The sequence below is a fragment of the Parasteatoda tepidariorum genome, chromosome 2 (assembly GCF_982258835.1).
Source record: "Parasteatoda tepidariorum strain Cologne lab strain chromosome 2, Ptep-v5.0, whole genome shotgun sequence".
NCBI classification, from domain to species: domain Eukaryota; kingdom Metazoa; phylum Arthropoda; class Arachnida; order Araneae; family Theridiidae; genus Parasteatoda; species Parasteatoda tepidariorum.
This window is the reverse complement of record NC_141756.1, coordinates 126,617,167-126,640,898: the sequence shown is the minus strand read 5'-3', so window position 1 is coordinate 126,640,898 and position 23,732 is coordinate 126,617,167. Positions and strand designations below refer to the sequence as shown.

Here is a 23,732-nt window from a genome sequence, read left to right as displayed (position 1 = left end):
TGGATCAGACAATTTGAAGCATGTATATTTTTTTCATTTAATCTTTCTATGTAATATTTAGGTATAACGAGTTGCTTTGCACTAATTGGTATAAAATAGTTGCTATATGTTCTTTATGTCCATTATCTGATATAGCTGTAGTTTAAAATTGTTCTATGCTATCCCTTCGAAAATAAATTTGATATTGAAGTACATAAATGATTAAAACAATTTTCTACTCCTAATTTTAAAAAAAACTATATATCTATTTTCTCATTCTTTAAACAAGTTTTTTTTTATCAAGCTTAGTTCTTTGAAAGAAAATTTCATTGATATTTAAAATCGAACAATTTAAATCAAATTAATTTAGATATCGTTTATTGATTAGTAGATGTAGTTTTAATCTGTTTATCAAATATATGCCTTTATGTATATGTTAATATGTTGTTTTATTGTTGTGTTATTCTAGGTCCTGTTTTATACCAAGACGTACTTATAGAAGCTAATGTTGGCTGGAAACTTGTAATAAATTGTCACAATTTTTTTTACTGATAAATGAATTGTAGTGGTATCATCAATGAAGAATTTTCTACCCCATATAAAAGTTGGATAAAAATGAAAATTATTATTAGAATATCTGGTTATTGTAACTAAAATTGTCCGCAATATAAGGAAATGTCTACCTTTTTAAAATGTTTGACTTATGAGCAGGATTGTTGATTTTGCAAATTCTTATGAAAAAAAGTCAGCTTTTATATAATTTATTTTCGTTTTGTTAAGACATATCTCCTAAAAAATGCATAGAAGGAAAATTATTCAACAATCGAAGAATATTTTCTAGTTAAGGATTAAGCTTTTACTTAAATATATCATTATGCAATGAGAATTGTGTATTACAGTATGCACTCAATATGTTGAAAACCTTGTTATGTCAAAAAAATATTTTTCTCCTTGACATTATACATCCACCAAATGCTAATTTGAATTCCTATGTTGTAGAATTTCTTCTCAGAACATTATGTTAATTTTTTTTTAAATAAAAGATCATTTCTATTTAATGCATAATTATTTTTGTCTCACTTTTAAAAATAAAATTATTGTTGTGTTTAAAATTATATGTGAATGTACATTTCTGAAGCATTGATGTTAATTCAATAGAAGGGAATATATACATTTTCTGTAATTTTTTAATCACTTTGTATTTTAGAGTAAAAAAAAGCATTAAATCCTTCAGGATCACAAAGACCTCCAAGGTCCGATAACAATTCAGTGTGGCTGAATGAATGGAGTATGAATGGGCCCTCCTGAAAAAAAACGGCTGTGGCAGGTATGTGACTGAAAGTTTATTCTTGGCCATAAATTGCACCGCTGAAAAACAAGACATGAACCCTCAGCCTGAAATTCGTTTGGTTTTCCATTGTTGGTATTGGCAAGTGGCATAAATAACAGCAACAGAAAACTTATGTCTGACCGAGGTATAGTAAACCACCAGAAAACCCAGCAAAATCTACAATAAACAGCGTTTCACAATATAAAAAATCTTTGAAAAAATATTTTTTTCCAGTATAATGCAGAGGGAAATAGTGTGATTGCAATAGTATATAGTTTGCTTCATAAATTATTAACTAACTGAATAAGTGGAGTCAATCTACAAAAAATAGTTTCCTTACACAAAATTTTATCATACAATGAAATTTTATTCAGAATGTTAATATTAAGCCATTTATTCAAAATATTTTTTGTATAAGGAAATGGTTGCCTCCAGGGCTCGAAAAAACGCAGAAATTTTACCCGTCCCCGAGGACGGCTTGTCCAACAATGTACCCATCCTCCTTTGAAACTAACCCGTCACTTCTAAATAAATAAAAATATGATTTTCTCTTATTTATTACAAACATTTATATAAATTGCACAATGAATTAGTAGTTACTAGGATTACAAATACTAGGATTACATTATACAGTGATAAAAGAAATACTAGGTTACTAATAGTAAAACCTAGTATTTCGATTGTGAAATAATTTATTTCTTTGATGAAATAATTTAAAAAACAAAGGTTAAGTTATCTGTCAATTATCATGTCAATTTATCCGATGGTACTGCGTTTTTTAAATGAATCAAATGTGATGCTTGCCAGTTCCACAATCAAGTCAATGATTTACAGAGGTTTCTGCACAGAAATCTGAAAGAGGTTCTCCATTTAGATAAATGTTCATAAATTCGTTTAACGCTTCTTGTTTAAGACCAGTAAGTAATGTGTTTTTTTGTAAGTTCATTGCTGAAAAGCCCCTTTCAACCGCCGCAGTACTCCCAGACAGAGAAAACATCAATTCCACCTTGCGCAGTATGTTGCTGTATTTTGAGATTAGAGGGTCATTTTAAAAGTGAGGCGCTAGACTCTTGTAAGATAACAAAAATTTAAATTTATCACGAACATTAACGGGAAAATGGCCGTCCGCGCGGACGCCGGATTCGAGAAATTTCTTGTCCGCGGGGAATTTTTGACTGCCGAGGACGGGCGGTTTTTCGAGCCCTGATTGTCTCTGATGATGTATGGTAACTATGGAACTGTATAGTGGCTATAGAACAGGGGCTGAATAGTGACTAAATGTTCCATAACAGGGGCTGTATAGTGACTATAGAACATTTAGTCCCTATACAGCCCCTGTGGCAGAACTTTTTCGAGCTATCTACAACAAAACTCTCTATCACTAATATCTTTCTCCAAGATACTTTCAATAATAGCAAACACTTATGTTACTAATTTAAAATAATAAAAGCGCTGTGTTTACAAAGAAAAAAAACTATATAATTTCTTTAATTGAACATGTAACAATTTTTTATTCTAATATTGTGGGTGACATTCTCGCCTTTTGTTGGGAGGGGGAGGGGACACACAAATTATTTCTCTCTTCACATTTTGTAAAGAATCATCACAGTAATAAAAATAAAAATCATGAAATCCACTCAGTGGTAATTGCCGAAAAAAAAGATTGACGACAAAATCACGCTAATCGGACTCCTCAAAAGCACGTTTTGTTTCGAGATTAGGTTGCTGTAATAAATAATATTGTATAAAAAATATCGGATTTAAAAACTAAGGTATAACTAACTAATAGCAATAGCTGCACAAAATTTGGTAGAATCATTGCCTTAAAAAAGTATTAACTCAAATGCGCGATTCAAATTTTCCATATTGTTTGAAATATATCGGAATATTTAAAATCCACGTGTTGTTGTTGTTGTTCATTTACGTCGCACTAGAGCTGCACGATGGGCTATTGGCGACGGTCTGGGAAACATCCCTGTGGATGATCCGAAGACATGCCATCACAATTTTGATCCTCTGCAGAGGGGATGGCACCCCCGCTTCGGCAGCCCGACGACCTGCACGCGAAGTCGAGCACTTTACGGTAGAACAGTTTAACGAGGACCAATACCGCACACCTTTGGTCCCTACTCAGGCTGATCCAAGTGGTCACCCACCCGCACACTGACCGCAGCCAGTGATGCTTGACTTCGGTGATATGCTGGGAACCGTGTCTTTACGATCAGTTCACTGCGGGACAAATCCATGTGAAAATCAATATCAGTAACTGCCAAAAAATACAATCGGAACATAAAGGCAGGATTAAAATATTACAAGTAAACTGAAGAAGAGCAATTATTTTCACTTTTCAAAAGAAAAAATCATTCTTCAAGAACTCTAACGTTCTGCGACAATGTCACCGTGTCGCTACGATTCTGCCTCAGGGTATACAGCATACGGCCTTTTCGCCCAATATTCGGTTGGCCTGATGTGAATAGATTTAATAAGGAATAATCTAAAATCGCATATTTTACTCCACATTATTAGAGATTGTTTCTTTACATATTTAAAGTTTTATATCTTGTTTTATGTTTAAAAGAAGAATTAATGTTTTTGTTCGATCGATGCACTCTGCTACTGTCTTTTTTGAGATCTACTCGCATTATTCATTTTAACGAAATGACTTACCTTAAACACTCCTTTACAAGCGTTCATTTTTAATTAAAATTCATAATCATTCACTTTTGAACTTATGACATTGACTAAAATTGTGAATATTTATTTAAATACCTTAAAAAAGGGAAATTAAAGTTCAATAAACTTTTTACATTTTTTGGAAGAACATATTCTGCAGATTCTGTTGTTGTCCAAGTGCTTCACATTCAGCTTCCTTGTGAATTTGATCAATAGTTTTAAGGATTATTTGCATCTCATCTAGGAACCCAATCATTCTAAAAGACAAAAACAAATTTAAATACTCAATTTTAAACTAAAACAAAACTTATAGTGGTAATTTGATATGGTATTTAATGACTTACCCTTTTTAAATCTATAACATCTTGCAACATGAACCTGACCCTAGAGCTAGTTAACCGTTTGTCTACTATCTTTTGCATTTGTGTGAAATAATTTTCCATCTGAAAAAGAGAGATTGCCAAAATATGGGTTTAAAATAAGAGAAAATATGCTAAAATATGGTTACTTACAATATATATTACATCAGTAATAGATTATGAAAATCAAATACACCAGTTTATATAATTCCTTTTGGTAAAAATAGAAGCTAACAATTTCTACTCATTGTTGGTAATTTAAATCAATAGGATAAATTTTTGAACTGTAATGTGTAATATTTTTAGCATCATATTAAATATAGTAATATAGGATAGCAAAATCCAAAATAAAAATAATTACTATTTTAAGAAGATCATCAGAAAGGTTAATAATAATCGTTAAGTTATACAAATGCATGTGTATATATATATATATATATATATATATATATATATATATATATATATATATATATATATATATATATATATATATATATATATATATATATATATATATATATATAATATATATATATGACGTAAATGAAGAGCAACAACAACATGGATTATTGGTTCATGAGAATCAAACTTCTCTTGATGGTTTACCACCAATAGTATTAAAGTTGCATTTTCCATCACGGAATAGAGGAAGTTTGTTGGCATATCAAGCACGAAAATGTTTGATGATGGTGACCATCATGCTGTTGTAGATCATTTACTCCACACCAAAGCTACACAATTGACTATTGGCGACGGTCTGGGAAATATCCCTGAGTATGATCCGTAGACATGCCATCACAATTTTGATTCTCTGCAGACGGGATGGCACCCCCGCTTCGGTAGCCCAACACCTGAACACGAAGTCGAGCACTTTACGGTAGAACAGTTTAACGAGGACCAGTATCACACACCCTCGGTCCCTACGCAGACTAATCCAAGTGTTCACCCACCCGTACACTGACAGCAGCCAGTGATGCTTGACTTCGGTGATCTGCTGGGAACCGTGTCTTAACGATCAGTCTACTGCGGGATGAAGCCAACATTAATCACGAAAACTTTTTGATGGGACCATCAAGAATTTTGACTTGAATATGCTACAAGGTGTCTTCATAAACATCTACGGTGGGGATGGAAATCGAACCCGGTACTTAAAATGCCCTGTTACGCTTGGTGGATGCTCAATAACCCGTGAAGTCTCTCTGCTGATATATGTTTGCCATTTCTAACAAAAATACAACTAAATATCAAGATGCATATAATACAGTTTTACAGAAGTACTCATTCAAAAAATATTGATAACGCATAGATTTAGCGCTTGCGAAAAATGTCAACTGCTATGTAAAAAATTAGCCTAATTCTCACCTAAAACTTGTTTTTTTGGTAAAAATAGCTCAGTTACAAAGTGATTGCGAAAGACCTGATTAAAATTACACGTTTTTTTAATTATCGTGTTTCACCTCCTCTCAATTACCTCCGTAAATCAAACAGGTTTTGGATGGTTTTTATCTCGCCTCCTTTCTCTTCAGTTATTCGTCACTTTCTGATCTAATTATTCATTTTTTTGGGTGCTCTAATGTTATGATCCTTATAGACTATCATTTTCTAACTTCTATTTTGACCAGGATTCTAGAATTCTTCTGGGGATTATGGAAAATTCATTATAAAAATCTAAGACATCTAAAAATAATGTAAAAATATTGTTTTTGTTTCATAAGGCGTTCTGTTTCGACCATATATTATATATTTTTTAGAATTTTGGAATATATTTATAATATATTTTCAGAATCTTTGTAAAAAAAGGCAAAGATAAGACACATTTGGGATTGATTAAAATTATTTAGGCGAGAATGAAAATTTTTTTTTTATTATTTAAAACAAATTTTTTTAATGTTATTTACTTCATATTTTATAATCAAAACTTCTTTGTAAAATGAATCGACCAAATGTGTACATTTGCTATAAAAACATAAATCTAGACTCATTTCATAAATAATGTTATTTACTTCATATTTTATAATCAAAACTTCTACGTAAAGTGAATAGACGAAATGTGTGCATTTTGTTAACTACCGTAAAATGACTCAAGTAAAATACATACTAAAGATTTTGTTACTATATCAGCAAAAATTATTTAAATTGATTTGAGAGGTTTACGTGGTTTTATTCTTCATGTAACGCAAAGGCTATTAAATTCTATCAAAAAATCTACCGCAAAGGTTTAGTCTTTCCCAATTTTTAATCTAGTAGTTTGATTGTCTTCTGACCTTAGCTCGAAATTACAAGGTTACAACGTTGAACACTGATAGTTATAAACGATAACAGTTGTATTAGCGAGAGCATATATACCTAGTGATTTCAAGATCATTTCGAATTATGCAAAAAAATTTTAAAAAAAAGTTTAAAAAGCATAAAAGTTTAAAATTTAATGATATCGAGTGAATTTTAAAACTGAGTAAAATTGATATATTTTTTAGATTGCCACATTATAAATTTAATTTTTTGTGTTTTTTTTTTGGTAATTCCAAGTATAAAAATTAAAATAACTTTTGGTAGAATTTCAAGCCTTTAATGGTTCAGGGTCCTTTGAAAACTTTCAATCTTATTGCCGAGTATGAAAAATCGCATCTCTAAAGTTATTAAATAATCTTTGAAGTATTTCTTGAGGAATTTTGAAAAAAAAATGCCAAAAATGGAAAGTGTCTCTTCTATTATTGTAGGTTTAGTGTACATGGCCCTTAATAATTTCTATTACCCCATAACTTTTACATTCGGTCGAGTGTTATGTTATAACTAACCACATACACAACTTGTTCTAAGTCAGACGGTCAGGGTTTAGTGGTATGAAGCCACAAACTGTCCGGACATGATCCATATTGAACAACCATATTCAGTAAACAAAAAAAATCTGTGTATTTATTTTAATGGATTGAAACGCATACTTAAGAGTATTATTTTTAAAATATTCCTATACTTTTAGGTATTACTTTTTCCTTTTCTAAGTGCGTTAATTACACAAAACGTAAAAATGAAGAAATTGTTGCTTAAATACTGTATATATAAATGGTTCTATATCTCCCCATATGATTATTTTGCAATTTTCAAACAACGTCAAGAGTTAAATTATAGCATACCATACTAATGGAAATAAGTATAGACCTAGAATATGGGGTAGAAAGTTTGCGTATACTTCTTAGTGCATAAAATAGCGCTAAAATGAAAAAATTATTGTATATATCTCCTCTAGAACTTTCAAACTCGATTGGGGGTTATATTATAACAAACTATACAATTATTTCTTAGGAAATAATTTTAGACTAATTTGGGAGTCCACAATGTGGTACAATATGTAAGTCTGTATGTATATATATAAAATGTCTATAATAACGTTAAAATTGAGAAATTGTTGCTTATATATATATATATATATATATATATATATATATATATATATATATATATATATATATATATATATATATATATATATATATATATATATATATATATATATATATATATAAGGCCCGTAACTTACCTTAATATTAAGCTACAAGTTTCGAACTCGGTCAGGCGCTATATTATAACATACTATACTACCCTTTTAAAGGAAATAATTGTAGACAAATTAAGGGCCCCACAATATGTAAGTATGTATGAATATACCTCAAAGTGCCTATAATAGCGTTAAAATGGAGAAATTGTAGCTCACATCTATATAGCCCCAAATCTTTCCTTTATATTTACTTCTAACTTACAAACTCGGTCAGGTATTATATTATACCATGCTCTAATATAGAGAGAAATTCGGGAAATCACAATGATGCACAAAAAATGGTCCCGCAGAGGACTGATCGTTAAGACACGGTTCCCAGTAGATCACCGAAATCAAGCATCAATGGCTGCGGTCAGTGTGCGGGTGGGTGACCACTTGGATCAGTCTGCGTAGGGAACGAGGGTGTGCGGTATTGGCCCTCGTTAAACTGTTCTACCATGAAATGCTCGACTTCGCGCGCAGGTCGTCGGGCTACCGAAGCGGGGTTGCCATCCCCTCCGCAGAGGATCAAAATTGTGACGGCATGTCTTCGGATCATCCTCCGGGATGTTTCCCAGACCGTCGCCAATAGCCCATTGTGCATCTCTAGTGCGACATAAATTAACAACAACAACAACAGCACAAAATGGTTCCATTGATAAACAGCAGAAATTTCTCATAAACTTGTTTACAAATCGAACGATCAGACGGTGGCCGGTTGTGCTAAGTGACATGAAATCGAAAATCATAAGATCCGTGGTTACTTGGTTTGAATCCCGAATATTGTCATTATTAATAAATAATATTAAGCATAAATTATTATTTTTTTAATTATTTAACAATATTGTAAAGTAAATAAAATATTCCTTTATTTAATTCTTTTCTAAGTGCGTATACTATAAGCTTTAAAATGATTATGTTGCTTGAATAGTGTGTGTGTCTATATATATATGGCCCCATGTCTGCCCTTAAAAATGATCTATAATTTGAAAACTCAGCTAGGTATTATATTATAACATGCAGTGCTAAAGGAAATAATTATAATAAAATTAGGGGGACCAACGATATGCAAGTATAAATTTTTTAAGAGGGAATAATGACTTCAATGAATAGAGAAATTGTTGTATAATAATGTTGTGAGAACTGTATATATATATATATATATATATATATATATATATATATATATATATATATATATATATATATATATATATATATATATATATATATATATATATATATATATATATATATATATATATATATAAGGCCCATATCGCTCATTAATATTGAGCTGTAATTTTCAAACTCGGTCAGGTGTTGTATTATAACATTCTAAACTACCTTTTTAAAGGAAATAATTATAGACAAATATATCTGGGCTCGATCCTCGCACATGATCAATATTTAAAAATTATATTTATAAAAAAAAAAACTTATTTTACAATCTCGTAACGCAAATAAAATATTCCTAAAATTTTTCTCTTTTTCTAAGTACGCATATCACTAAAAGCGTTAAAATGAACAATTTGTTGCTTGTGTACTGTAACTGTATCCAAATCTACCCTTCGCATTAACCTATAATTTTCTAACTCGGTCAGGTTTATTATAATATACTATACTACCATACCTAAGAAACAATTGTAATATGAAAATTTCAAAGAAAAAGAATGGTGAAAGCATACTCCTCTCCGGACTACTAGTCTCCCCATACTAGTCTACTAGACATACTAGTCGCCAGAAGACAAAGGGGATTCCTAGATCAAGTACTGGGAGAAATTTTACCTTCGTGGAGGACTTTTTGATGGAACTATCCCCATTTACGTTACATGGAGAGGAAGACCACAAGAACCTCCCATGGTTAGCCTGACGGCAAAGGGACTCTAACCAGTGATCCGTCTACCACTGAGGATATTTCACGTCAGCACTGTGGTCGGTGCAAACCGAATGTGGATTCGTATCGATCAGTCATTGGTGGGATTCAAACCCGGTTCACCTCATTGGAAGGCGAACGCTCTATCCCCTGAGCTCAACAACCAAACTGTTGTCTATTAAAATATTGTACCGTTCTATTAATTTATTTATTGTCTTCAAATGCATATGCAAGCTTGTATGCTAATTTGAAAGTACGGCTCATCAACCCTTGTCAATATCAAGAACAAATAGCTCAAGCTTGATATAGGCAGATGGGTATTTAATTTACGTCGTACTAGAGCTGCACATCGGGTTATTAGCAACGGTCTGGGATTTGAAGACCTATCATCACAATTTTAATCCTCTGTAGAGGGACGGCTTGCATCCGAAGTCAAGCACTTTACCGTAGAACATTTTCACGAGGACTGATATCGCGCACAATCGGTCCCTACACCGGCTGATCAAAGCGGTCACCCACCCGCTTACTGACCTCAACCAGTAATACTTGACTTTGATATTCTATTGGAAACCGTGTCTTTACGATCAGTTCACTGCGGGACAAAAACTCGAGAAGGATATTGCAATGATACATTCAGGATGGCGGTGGAATCCGTTACTTCCAAGATAGAGTGCGTTTGGTGGAATGGTGAGATCACTTATCCAGGGAGGCCCCTTTTCTCGTTCTCTAAAAATGTCATTTCCTCAGCAACTTTTGCTAGAATTTTTCCCAACCCTTAAAAGTCACCTCATCTCACTCAATTCACAGAAGATATATTACAAACGAGTATTTTATTCATTGATACATGCATACTTGTGTGCTCAATTACATGCATGTTCTCAATTACATGACATAAATTCAATTACGCAAGCACTGGTTTTAAGTCTTTATCAAACAGGTACTTTATTTACGTCACACTAAAGCTGCACAATTGGCGACGGTCTGGGAAATATCCCTGGGGATAATTCGAAGACATGCCATCACAATTTTGATCCTCTTTAGAAGGGATGCGAAGTCGAGCACTTTACGGTGGAACAGCTTAACGAGGACCCATGCAGCACACCCTTGGTCCCTACTCAGACTAATCCAATTGGTCACCCACCCGCTCACTGACCTGCTAGGTAATCTGCTAGGAACTATGCCTCTGCGGAACCTTTATCAAGTAGAAAGACAGATAGTACAATTTAAATAAAGACAGAACGAAGACACATCCATGGTAGGATAAGATTCGAACCCGCTACCTCCACACTACAGAACTTTTGGCAGGGGATAACGCTCGGCCTCAAAAAACGCGGGTGGCATGGATCCTCTTCATCATCAACTCAATTTGACTTTGATAGACAATAATTGCCAATCGTTATCGATATTAAGGGATATAAAATACGGGGCAAAACTGGTACCAAACGAGCTCTTCGTATCTCTGCTTTGTTGTTGTGAGTTTTTTTTTTTGTGAGTTGGTTGTGTATTTAGTCTAATTTTAGATACAACGAAGGAAATCATGTGTCTTTCTAGGTGTGGTGTAATTTTTACTGAACTTTACAGTAAGTCTTTTTCTAATTTTCGCTACTTTTACATACACTTAAAGTTTTTCGAGATAATTGATGGTATGCTTGTAATTGCCTAAATTTCGGAATAATTAATATATCTCTTTTATTAACTTGGTTCAATTGTAAAATCTAAAAATAGTTCTTTTTCGAATATTTTGATAAATATTGGCTTATTTAGAGTATTACTTTTAAAATATATTTTCACGGGATTTAACGTGATTATTAGTTTTTGAATACTAGACATTGCACATACTTTAAATACTGTATCTAACAGTCTGCTTTCTAAACTTAGTAATTTTTTCCCTCTCCGATATTGAATTGACTTATAAAGTTTTGTGACTGTTTCAGACTTAATAGACTTCCCACTAAATTCCAAAATATTGTATATTCAAGCTTAATAATGGAGTTTAGTGTTATAAATTTTTTTTTAAATTTAGGTTGCATAAACTTTTAATTTTGTTAAACAAAGTCTTTGTGAAGTCCGAGCTTAGTTCGTTTCTACCTTAGAACCATATATGGCAGTACTTTTACTTTCGTTATTTGTACCGCCGGTACAAGTAAAAAGTGCGTACTTTTACTTGTAATTCGTTACTTTTAAAATTTAGTACTTTCGTTACTTTTTTAGGGAAAAAGTACAAGTATTTGTAACGGAAATACCAAATTAAATCGTTACTTCTTTCTAAAACTCTGTAAGCTTTCTAGAAAGAAAAAAAAAATTTTAAAAAAATGCTTGCATTTTTGCGGAAAATGATTTTCTCGCATGACTTCAGCATTAGCCATTGTTAAAAATAAAACTGTAGACTGTTCTGTTTAAACTTATACTGCACGTTCAATTATTTTTTACTAGCTCAAAGATCACAAAGCTATCTGAAACCCCGTGTTTGCTTTGTTTATGTTTGTGCTTTTAAAACTAGTTTCTATAGAATAAAACAATTTTACATCAATGGTAATTTAAATAAATAAAAATAATAAACTAAAAATTAAAATCAATTGATAAAATTTCTTTTTCGGGCAAATCCATAAAAAGTTTGATATTAAAATTAAATTTGATTTTAAAATTGTATTATACGATTATATTATAAAATTATATTATAATCTTCCGAATTTAAAAGTAAATTAATGTCCATAACTTTCAAAATTAAAAATAATTAAATAAATAACAGCAATTTTGCAAAAACATTAAAGAACATAAGGATATTATTCAATAAAATTTTAGGTTACTTTGAATTTTCGATTTTCTGGAAATCTACTTTTAAATCGTTACTTTTTTTAAAAATACTTGTACTTTTACTCATTACTTTTTAAAAGTAACGTTGCCATATATGCTTAGAACACTGAATTCACTATTTTCCTGATGAGTTCTAGTTTTTCACCGATAATGACTTCAGTCGAGTGAGGGAAATGTGGCTGGGGGTTTTGGGATATACCATACTGTAAAGTATATGTAAAATTTATGTATTGAAAATCATATTTTTTTTATGCTAGTTATATTATATTTACCTTTAAAATTTTGTTTAATTGAATAAGGTGTGTGTGTGTACAAGTGTGTATGCAACAATTATAAATACAGTAGTTGTTGCATTTAAAATGTTATTTTTGTAACAAAACCATTTTAGCTTTTATAATAATATAAAGAACAAAATTGAAGAGTCAAATTTTCCATTTTTCGTCAATTTTTCTGAAATATTACGTTTCGTATGTCTGCTCTTCTAGAATGACAAACGCTCTTTGGCTCCAATCTACGGCTATTCTATGAACTTCTGCTTGCAACATTTTACCAATTGAAGCTGTATGAGTTGGCTATTACCATCAATTTATGTTTTGTGGAACAAAAATAGATTAAGTAAAAACGTCATCAGTACTTTGTTATAAAAGGATTCGCCACGGATCGGCGAGTTAAAATTCTATCCGCTGACCGATTAAAACATTCCTGCGGGCAGCAGTTTGCCCATCCCTGCCCTAGAGTGAAGAGAAGCTACCCTCCTTGAAATGCGCTATTGTTTCCATAGCAGCAGTCGGCCTCAGACTTTGTGGCGGGGGTAGTTTTTACCGTAGACAAACTATAGGTTTACAAGTCCATTTCGTTTTTATTCGGTTTCGCTACCCCATATATGTCTAGGATCTCTCCTCTTCTGTTTCCTTAAATCAGGAAAGTTTAATATCGTTATACAGTTAATTAGTTCGTATGTAGTTACTCAAATGTGATAACCTTCAGCCGGTGCGATTAATTATAATGAATTTTACCTAGAGTGCTTCTAATATGGCCAGGTACTAAAAGATTCTTTGTAAAATCTTGCATATTATCAATATCATCAATTAGCATATTATCATTTTATGTATAATCGATTTCATGATTTTATTCGGGATTTCAGGATTCGGGATTTACTTCTGAAGTAAACAGATTAAAAAATTCGAAACAGTTAAAATCTCATTCAGACAAGAAATTTGTCGGAGAACTGTAAAATGAACTAAAATATTAAGTCTTTTATTTTTTCAATTCTTCTCGGAATTGGAGATTTAAGGTTAACCGCCTAAATATATAGCATCGAACACTAGTATTGTAGCAGTATTAGTTTAATTTCATTTTTCTATTAGTAATAAGTATACAACGTTCATCAACGAACTTGAAGTATATTTCTTAAAAGTATAAAAACATACTTCACTGTATATGCAACAAATTTTATATTTTTAATGACAGGTTTCCCATTTTCTTGCAGGATCCAAGAAACTACCTGAAAATAGATGTTTGATACTTTACTTCACAAAGTTTTTTACGCTAGATTAAAAATCTATTCCATACAGAAGAATGTTGGTCATCATTATCCGATTTAGATTGGGTAAGGAAGTTAAGATTTATTTTGATCTGATCAAAGAATTGTTTAATAGAAATTTTATTCTATGAGTCTACTGTTTAACATTTCATCATTCGAACGTTCGCTTTTGAAAACCTTTTAAATTTTTGATCCATCTTTTGAAATGATATTAATTTTTCGCACTCACAAATGAAAATGAAAGTAGACTCGTAAAGACACTTGAATATTTTTAAGCTTTGATAATTTAACCTTTTTAGTTTGAATAAATTAAAAAATTAAACTTTCAAGTTATTATATATTATATAAACTTTATATAAAGACATATCCTTTTCTGAAAATTTCGAGTTTTTGCCCTCAGAATTTTGTTACAATTTAAATGCATTTCCAGAACGTAGATTTTTTACTCCAGGACACATAATAGTTTACTTTAGACTTCCTTGAAACTTTGCATGTAGATTTTGTATAATGTTGGAGATGAACTAAGAGCTAGGGTGGAAGCGTGAATTTGTTATTTCTATCAAGCCTTAAGAATATTAAATTTTTCATTAAAGGTTCAATATTAATGTATAGTTAATTCTTTTTGAAATTACAAAATAGTTAAAAACTCGGGTAATAACGTTAATTTAGGTACTTTGAAATTTATGAATTAGAATTTACTGTAGAGCCTTTAGCTTGGCATGAAACATGTGTAGTTTTGAACTTATTTTGACTAATATTTCATACATTTTTAAACTTTACATTAAATTTAATTTTAAGTCTTAAAAATTGCGTAAATCCTTCCACGATCAGTCTGATGGTATCGAGCTTCTAAACCATGAACAGACTGAGGATATTTTACGTCAGAACTGTGGTCGGTTACAGCGAAGAGCAGAATTGGTATCTCTCAGCCTATGCTTAGGTAGCATCATTGGAAGGCTTACTCTCAGGGGGGGGGGGGCACCACGGCTCTTAATTGGTTTTTTAAGGCTACAGTGGATTACTCCTAGAATCGTGAAACTCTCTTAAATCGATTTTCTAACATTGACCATTTTATAATTAAATGATATAAAAAGCATAATAAAATCTCAAAAATTTATAAAACATTTGACAATATTAGTGTTATTTTGCTTTTTATTAGAAAAACATTTTTCTCGATAAAAATTTTGCATTGAACTGAAAATTGAATAAGTTCCATGCTCTACAATTTTGACTATCCCATGAGACTTTTTTGACACTCTAGATCAATAAAAAAAACTTGTGCCAACTTATTTTGAAATTTTCTAGCTGCAACATATTTTATAGTAATTTCAATGTTCCAAAACGTTCATAAAGGTACTATTTTCATGTTTTTTTTTTTCAAAACTTTCTTTCTGCTCAGTATGGAAATTAGTTGAAAAATGCGTAGATTTTTCCCTACAATCTAAAAAGAAATGTAAATAGAGTTGAAATTAACAAATCTTTATATTTAAAGAGAAATTTAGTGCAAAGAGCTTATTTAAACTTAAAAATGGAACTTTTTTTAAAAAAATTGAATTTTCTTGTTATAGCATGAAATACGTACCAAATTGTTTTTTAATATTCTCTATAATTATAAACAATCTCTTTCAAGTTACAGCAATGTAACAGTATTTTTAAGTACTATTTAGCAATGTAAAGCATTTGTGAGTCATTTTGTTACTTGGTTGTATACTTCTGTTGATGAAAGCCAATTTATCAACCAATAAAAACCAATTATCGATGATCAGGAGGCTAATAAAATTTGGTAATTTCTCCAAAGCTCCAAAATAACTTTTACGAATATCTGACTGTAAATCTCTTAATTTCGTGGTTATTTAGAGTTTTTGGTAATTGAAATTTCGTTCTCATTCAAATTTCGTCTGTCTTAATAGATCTCTGTGATAAATATTTGAAAAGCAAGCATATAGTTCAGAGGTCCTGCGAGTAGAAATTAAATGTTCGGACTGATATGGACATAGTTACAAGTTCTTAAGAATTTTGTAAAATGAAGATTTTGTAAACGACTCGGGAGGTTTACTGAGATTTGCGTAGCTAATAGTTATAAAACTTCACCCAATAATATCAAACACTGCCTCTAACTAAAGTAAAATCCCTATGTTAATTTGACCATAAGAGTAAGGACATTTTGTTTTATGTTTAAAACTAGGCTTTGCATTGAGTACTTCATCGTCATATAGTCTCCTTGGGAACCATATTTTCAAAGACATCCGTTGCTGACGTCCGTTGCTGACCTATCTGCCATGAGGACCGTAGTTTGCCAAGATGTCCATTGCTGACCTATCTGCCATGAGGACCGTAGTTTGCCAAGATGTCCATTGCTGACCTATCTGCCATGAGGACCGTAGTTTGCCAAGATGTCCATTGCTGACCTATCTGCCATGAGGACCGTAGTTTGCCAAGATGTCCATTGCTGACCTATCTGCCATGAGGACCGTAGTTTGCCAAGATGTCCATTGCTGACCTATCTGCCATGAGGACCGTAGTTTGCCAAGATGTCCATTGCTGACCTATCTGCCATGAGGACCGTAGTTTTCCAAGATGTCCATTGCTGACCTATCTGCCATGAGGACCGTAGTTTTCCAAGATGTCCATTGCTGACCTATCTGCCATGAGGACCGTAGTTTTCCAAGATGTCCATTGCTGACCTATCTGCCATGAGGACCGTAGTTTGCCAAGATGTCCATTGCTGACCTATCTGCCATGAGGACCGTAGTTTGCCAAGATGTCCATTGCTGACCTATCTGCCATGAGGACCGTAGTTTGCCAAGATGTCCATTGCTGACCTATCTGCCATGAGGACCGTAGTTTGCCAAGATGTCCATTGCTGACCTATCTGCCATGAGGACCGTAGTTTGCCAAGATGTCCATTGCTGACCTATCTGCCATGAGGACCGTAGTTTGCCAAGATGTCCATTGCTGACCTATCTGCCATGAGGACCGTAGTTTGCCAAGATGTCCATTGCTGACCTATCTGCCATGAGGACCGTAGTTTGCCAAGATGTCCATTGCTGACCTATCTGCCATGAGGACCGTAGTTTGCCAAGATGTCCATTGCTGACCTATCTGCCATGAGGATCATAGTTTGCCAAGATGTCCATTGCTGACTTGGCTGCAGTGAGGATCGTAGTTTGCCAAGATGTCCATTGCTGACTTGGTTGACATGAGGATCGTAGTTTGCCAAGATGTCCATTGCTGACCTAGTTGCCATGAGGATCGTAGTTTGCCAAGATGATCTACTTCAGTTGCCTAGTCGTCATGACATAACAGAAACGCTGATCATATTTCTTCAAATTAACACGAGGTTTATTTTTATTCTCCTTGAATTATATGAAAATTCCATATTCAATATTTTGATTATTTGAATTTAAATTTTTTTCTTATAAGAATTAAGTTCTATAATTATTTTTAATTAAATCTAAACATATATTTATAAATTATATGAAATTTAAGTGTACATCTTTTAAAAGTTTATTTCAGAGATTTTTCTTAAGCGTAAAGAATAATTAAATCTTATTTACCTAAATATTCCTTTTTATCATATCTAAGTTTTTTGGCTTAAATTATTTTGAGTCGTATTAACCCATTAAATATTTTAAATTAAATTTAGTCTCTAAAATTTAAATGCACCTTCTGTAATGTCTATATACGTACTGTTAATAGTCTTAAAATTATTAAGACAAGCTTATTGTTATCTATCGCTCGTTATCAGCTATGACATAATATTTAAGAAAAATTAAATATTAGCGCAAAAGAACTAATTTAGATTTATCTGTGGTTTTCCTCAGAACTATTGTCCACTACACTAACTAAAATCTAAAAATTGTACTATTCAAAAGAATTGTTTTGGTGTGCCAGTTTAAATTCAAATCATTAAATTCAGAGAATTGTTAAAAATTTCGTTCGGTTCTCAGACGAAACTTATTTAGATGAATAAAATTTTATATCTGATTTAATTTTGGTATTACAAGTTTTTAAATTCTTTTTCAATGTATTTCCACCAAATACATCATGCGTTACTTTCATATTTTAGAATCGTAAATGTGTGTGTGGGGAAGGGGTGAGTTAATTTCAAAGTCAACTGTTAAAATACACTTAATCTGAAGTTTAAGCAAAACTTAAGTAAAAAAGATTTGAGGAATTAATATGATAGACAAAATTCGTACCTAAAATTTGCAGGATATTATTAAAATAAACTAACTCTTAAACTTGTTTTAATCTTTAAAAAAAATTTCAGGGCCCGGGTAAAAACCGGTATTTATTAAATCAACATTTTAAAACTCTTTGAGGTAAGAGGATGCATAGAAACCGGAAAACTAGTACATAAAATATCAAATTTAGTGTTAATAAAACACTCGTTATGAAATTGATAGTTATCAATTGATCCCACCTCACCAGTAAAATACTATTAAATACCAGTTTTCGTATTTAAGGTAACCCGTACTGTTCGAAATACCAATTTTATCTTACTATTCCGGATCTGTCTGTTTGTGTACCTATCACTTAAATTATTTAAAACCCTTCATGCTATAAAGACTAGCTGTCTCGTCATAGTATCGCATTTTTGAAATTTTATTTTTCTCCTCTTAGTTAACTGTACAACATTAATTGTTTGCTATCAAAGCTAAGTTGGCACTTCACACATTAGGTCTTATTTTCATTTACGTAACTGTATTAAGATAAATTTCACAAAACCAATTTAAATTTATAATTTGTCGATCTATAGTATCTATAGGCAATAACCATTTTAGGTATTTATTCCAAATTTAAAAGAATGTGCTTCATATAAAGTTTGAGAACGAAACTATTAATAAAAAAAATTATGAAAAATCAAAACTGTCTAGTAATTAATTTAGCGTAGCGGAACTCGTTAGGTTTGCTCAAGAAATGTTATAATTTTTACACTCAAAAGAAAACTGATCGCTAACACGCTTTGGCGTAACAGTAATTTTTATCTGTAGATCGAACTAATTATACACATTATCGCATGCACTGAAAATGTTAGACAAGTTAGAATTTTGGTAAATAAAATATTTCAACTTGCCAGTTGATTTCTTAAGATAAACTGAAATTATATATCTAATAAGAAATTTGTAATACAATGATAAATGGGTCTCTACAAAACTAGTCTTGTTTTTAATCTTATTTCTCCGCCGAGTCTTTTTGCATAACGATAATCTTTAAATGGATTTGCCTCAATTTGCTTCATTGCCTCTTAAATATTTTTAGCTGTTTTGATACATATTCAGTATCAGAAGTATCTGTTCAAATAAAAATTTCAACACTGAACAATATTTATTACGGATGATTCCGTTAGTTTAGTTATCCGAAACTGGCTATGAGCATAGCACGTGATAAAAGGATATTTTAAAAATTTAAAAGAATCTGTGACACTATCTAGCCATAGTTTCAAAAAGTAAATAAATTTAGAAAATTTTCCCTTTTAATGTAAATATGCCTGAATGAGCAAATTTGAAGCAATTCATGTTTAAGGAATTTAGTTATGCATTCATATTTCATGTACGTTATTTCTGGCTAAATACTAACATAAGACTAACATAATACTAACTATAACATATATTTTATCCATAAGCTAACATTAATTCATTGACTCGGCGGCAAAATAAGTTTAAACAATGGGGCATAATTACGCGGTAAAAGTTTTTATATTAAGAGTATACATAAAATTCATATTTTGAAATTAAATTTTTATCAATTATGATATAGAAAGTTTTTTTTAATTAGGGTTATGCAGTTTCGATCATTTTCAGTTATTTTATTAAGTTTAGTGAAAATCGCGTGGAAAAAACTTTTTTAGAAATACTGAAATTCAGCTTTGTTCGAATTTTGAAATTTCTAATTCGGATAAAATTGTCACAGGTGCATTAAAGATACCAATTAAGTTTTAAAAACTTGCATCTATTTTAATAACTATTTACGAAGTCAGAAATTGAAAATTTTATTTTTAAACTAAAACAAATTCTTAACTCGGAAGACATTTTAGAACTAGTGATTTGTACTAAGACTGGATGACTTATTACTTATACCAAAAAAGCTAAAATTAATAAAATACAAAACACAAATTAAACTTTCTAGCTTTAATTTTGAAGACAACATAAACAATAAATACCCTGAAACAGTCTTAGTTCGTGAATCTTTTTTAAATGCATAGTCTTGTAATTGTCCATGCTCTTACACATTTCTGAATTATTTTCTTACAGTAAGAATTTTGAAGAATAAAATATAAATAAACGTTTAAAATTTTATAATTATTTTCATTAAATGTTGAATTAGTTAATATTTTATTAAAAGTGAAGTGTTAAATATTGGTCACTTATGCGCAATTCAGGAAAAAATGTTAATTGGCTGTAAAATTTGATCAAAAATAAAAACATGTTAAAATGACGTATGGTTGAAATTTTTCCCGGAGTAACTCTTTTGCAGAGTTACTCTTATCACAAACCATAACATTCTCATAGTGGATGCACGGTTCCAAATGTTAAATTCCCGAGCCTGACTAACCAGGCCCTAGTTAAATAATATTTTAGCTCTACAAAGTTACGCAAGAAAATCTGAATTCATTTCTGAATTTAACGCGTTGGCAGAGCGTAGCAGTGCCGAATTGATTAGCGGGTATATGAAATCGTTATACGTTTAGTGTATAAATGAATAAAACAAATCTTAGTTTAATGCGAAGAATGTTAACTTAGTAAAAATACCAGATTTATTCGACCTATCCAAATTCAAGATAATTTATTAAAATTTTAAAATATATTTTTAAGGAAGGGGTTTAAATCTTTCAACATTCATGTTTCTGATAAAACAAAATGCGTATTTATGTGTTTTTAAAAAAATAATTGGTTCAACGTATTCACGTATAAATTAAATGTTGCCAATTTAAGATTTGAAAAATCGTAAGTATGGTGCTAAGTAAATAAATAGAGAACTTTTGAAACACTCATTTGAGTCGAAATCTAACTCTTATTTTTAAACTGAACTATCTCTTTTAATTATACCGATCTTGTGCAAAAGTGCTAAAAATATAGGTTCTTGGTCAGAGAGGGCAAAAATTTCGGATAGAAGTTTGAATCTACTATTTGAACAGATACCAGAATAATCTATAAGGTAAAGTATAAGCAAATTTTCTTAATGTGTTCATTTTTATATCTAACAGCAAAATTTTGAATAATTTTCAGATTCTCATAATAAGTTGCAATTGCGTTTAATACATAGATAACAAAAAGCTTGTTCAATCCTTAAATGTTGTCTGAAATGCAGATTTGCAAATTCCAAAAAATGATTCATTAATCTTCAAATTTGTATTGATTTGTGATCTATCCTAAGCGGATCATTGTTAAAACTGGTGAGAAATGTTCTCTGCAAATATAAATTCAATAGAACTAGTGAGCTGCGCCCCCTGCTCCCTAACGCTCTCCAACCCCGAAAATTTCTGCGCAATCTTGTATGGTTTGCTTCGCTCGCTACTAACTTAGGTACATTGCAAATGCACAAAATTCTAAGAATTCAAAACAATCATTCAAATCCATATAACAACTTTTTTAAAAAAATTACATCTTTTTAGTAAACACTAAGTCATTAAAATAAATTTGGATTCAAATAAATGACATGGAATTCGTTAAACCTATTAGAAATGTGCTATAGTATAATTCGTGATATGACTCAAAAATTGTCAAATAAATTCGTAATATATAAATTCGTGGAAAAAAGCGCTTTCGACGAAATACTAAAGTAGAGATCTATCGACAAAGACTACTCACTTCTGCCTAGCTTAATAGTACGAGATTGCCGCAGCTGATGCTCTCTGGTTATTTCAGTTTCCGTTTTTAAAAGCGCTATATGTTGAGCCACCTCAGCTAGGTTTGGCATGTGACATTTTTAGCGGCAATCATTGGTCGATTCGCCGTGTAAGAGAAATAGTAAAGTAAACAAAACAAAGCAAACGTTCCACCGGTGGAAGAGAAATAAAGCCAAAATTTGGGAGCCACGTAAGATAATTATATATATTAGAAGTCATAAATGATACGAAATCAGGGTCATATAATACAAAACGTTACACCAGCTTTTGGAATCTCTAATAGTGTTTACCTATATTAAGTTAAATTGTCTGAAGTATAATTTCTATGAAATTCTCATTATCTACTTTTAGATGTAGGTTCAACTTTTGACCGTTTGAGTGCTGAAGAGTTTTCTTATATATATGCTAATACTAGTGCGGAATGAAATGCGTACAACACTACTAAACAACTACTACCAACCAACTACTAACCAACCTATACTAACCAACAGCAACGTCTCAGAATTTTCGGTACATAGCGCTTCTCCGAATTTTTGGCGCATAACAAGCGATAGCTCTTCCCCTCACTCAAACGGTTAATATAGCACCACTTAACTCAAAGCAAACAAAGAGCAACAAAGTAACCAAATTCACATGGTAATGCCATTAGAGATTCCATCGTAAACATCTGATCCTTTAGGCTAAATTTTGAGATACTACATCGAAATTGCAACTGTATTATATGTCCCGCAGTGGACTGATCGTTAAGACACGGTTCTCATCAGATCACCGAAGTCAAGCATCGCTGGCTGCGGTCAGTGTGCGGGTGGGTGACCCACTTGGATCAGTCTGCGTAGGGACCGAGGGTGTGCGGTATTGGTCCTCGTTAAACTGTGCTACCGTAAAGTGCTCGACTTCGCGCGCAGGTCGTCGGGCTACCGAAGCGGGGGCGCCATCCCCTCTGCAGAGGATCAAAATTGTGATGGCATGTCTTCGGATCATCCTCCGGGATGTTTCCCAGACCGTCGCCAATAGCCCATTGTGCTGCTCTAGTGCGACGTAAATTAACAACAACAACAACAACAGCAACTGTATTATCATTTTATAAATGTCTAGAACCAAATTTAAGCCTAATAATACGCAAATATTAAGACTTCGATTGAAACACAGCTGAATGAAGTGCAGCCAGTATTAGCTCGGTTATAGTCGGTGATATAGTAGATCTGCGCAATTTGGGAATATCGATCTGCTACATGAGTGTGCAAGTGTGAATCGGAAGTTTCGGAATGTTTTAGACGAGTGTGGAATATGACGTGGAGGTGGTAGACGGCCGTTCTGCTTTCTCGTCATGTTTCACACTCGTCCAGACGTTTCGGAGCTTCTCGGTTCACACATGTGCGCTTCTGTGGTGGATCAGTATCCTTGAGCTGTGTAGAAACCCTGAATCTTCGTAACGGTAGTGTCTTGTTTTAAGAACTTGAAACTAGTTGTTCTTTTTTGATGTGTGCTCGTTGAGCTTTGACTCTTACATAATAAAAGGGATACCACAGTGACTTATCGAACGCAAGAGTTCCCCGATTTCTTCAGACACTATACTGATCGTCTTTTCAAAAATCAAACTTTATCTATTTTTTGCTCGAAACACTAAGTAGCAGTAAATCTTCAGGATTTTACTATACGCCAGACTAAAGGTGAAAAATCCGTTCTTAGAAAACGTAGCTAAATTTCTATAAAAATTTACTCTTTTAACTGCCCTCTTCGGAAAGTTATAAATTAACAGTTTAAATTTTAT

General features: G+C 32.0%; 1 protein-coding gene and 1 long non-coding RNA gene across 2 annotated transcripts in view; both read left to right on the top strand.

The window, feature by feature from the left end:
* Positions 1-613, top strand: part of LOC147816190 (calcium-dependent secretion activator 1-like) — a 278,097-nt gene extending 277,484 nt beyond the window's left edge. The window contains exon 6 of the transcript XR_015431868.1: positions 449-613. The gene's annotated coding sequence lies outside the window, so the exon portion shown is untranslated. The remainder of the gene's footprint in view (positions 1-448) is intronic.
* Positions 614-11,202: 10,589 nt separating this feature from the next.
* LOC147816189 (uncharacterized) lies at positions 11,203-16,674 on the top strand. The gene is made up of 3 exons (XR_015431071.1): positions 11,203-11,332; positions 14,056-14,175; positions 16,295-16,674. It is a non-coding gene; the product is annotated as an uncharacterized LOC147816189 (long non-coding RNA).
* The last annotated feature ends 7,058 nt before the right edge of the window (positions 16,675-23,732 follow it).